Here is a 1,799-nt window from a genome sequence, read left to right as displayed (position 1 = left end):
GAGAGAGAGAGAGAGCGCAAACGAGCCAAAACGAATTGTTCGCTCGTTAGGGTGGATGTCCTCAGATGCGTTTCCTGTCTAGCTACGCACACTATTATAGAATCTAACATATTCCTGACTGCGCGCGAGATTGTATGTGTTTATCTGACGTCGAATAAATCACGTCCCTGTGACTGAAAAGAAAAAGAGTAGGCGGGCAAGAAAGAAGGTAAGGATACAAACGCAATGCGACGCGTCGCTGCGCGACGACGCGACGCGGCATTTGGACGTTTCATGCCTTTTGCTCGCATTGCGGTATTTCCCTCTTCTTCTCCTTCTGCAGCAATGGCGCGAGGCGAACGAAACAGGAGCACCAAGAAGGGTAATTGAAAGCGGGTTATAAAATCGTCGAGTCATGCATTCCAGCCGCAAAGTCCTCTCATGCTCATTGGAGGAGACCTTGCAGAAGGTCGGCTAATAGAGCGCGCAGAAATTGACCCATTCGCATTTGTCCTTCGATGGATATATTCCTAACTAACCATAAGACAATGTCAATTTCCTTCTACAACCATATCGACCTTTAAAAGCAAGCACTTGAGTATTTTCAATATTCACATCTTTCATGTATCTTACATTATATAGATATTTTATTACTAAACTAATGTTTTATTACTATATAAATAATTTTCCAAAAATAACGCGATATCCTAACTTTAATTATTATCTCAGAATTTTTCTCTCTTTTCCTTTCCATTTCATAGGTTTCTATCTTTTATTTTTTTCTGTTTCTTCGCAATCAATGCTTCGAATCATTTCTATTCCCTTATCCTTGTGATATGAAGAAAATGACAGCTTTTTCATCGGTTACAGCTTCTCCAATCAATACAATTGATATAAGTGTAATGATACCCTATGAAAATCTTTCAATAAATGTTTATCATGCAGTTTAATAGCTTCATCATTATATGCTCATTAACTATTAGCAGTCGACTACTTCTTTTTATTTCCATAACTCGATTCGTTTTAATAAAAGTTTCTTAATTAAAAACTTAAATTAATTTGTAGATATTCATCTATGACATATACAATATTCAATTTTTATTTAAAAGGACGTTTTCATTTTATTTTTATTCGTATTTAATATATATTATTAATAGTAATAATTTCACAAAAAAAGCAGCACATTTGCAATAATAATTAATGTATCGTAAATATAATATATATATATATATTTACTTATGAAGTATATGCAGCTAATAATAAATTACAATATAAATAAATTATCATTACATTTTGTAAATTATAATATTTAGAAATATTTATATCAATATTAATAAAACAAAAAATATATATGGTCGACAATGTCTTCCGGAGTACTGTATTAGCTATTGCGATCCGATACGTCTCTCACGATAAGTCTCGTGAACATCATTCTGTCTTTAGTATTTAATAACAAAAAAGATAATAAAATTCCAAGAGACTCCAAGAGCGTTGGAGCGTGAATCAGAGTGCAGTCTTAAAGATCATCAACCCTGCATACATTATGTATCGTGTGTATAATATTATATCAGTAGACTCCGCCACATGTATTTCGTGAAGTCCGGATATAATTGAAAAACACCTATTTTATCGACTATAGATACCAATTTTTTGATTATCAACACAAATATCTGAATTATACAGAACATTGTGCATTATTTACAGATAAAAATAAAAGTGTAGATTTATTTTTTGTAAGTAATTATTTTTATACAGTTATCAATATTATCAATAAATAATAATAGAAGTATACTATTTTATCATCGACTGATATTTGACAC

Source organism: Atta cephalotes (genome assembly GCF_000143395.1).
Source record: "Atta cephalotes unplaced genomic scaffold scaffold00075, whole genome shotgun sequence".
Taxonomy (NCBI): domain Eukaryota; kingdom Metazoa; phylum Arthropoda; class Insecta; order Hymenoptera; family Formicidae; genus Atta; species Atta cephalotes.
This window is presented reverse-complemented; position numbering follows the sequence as displayed.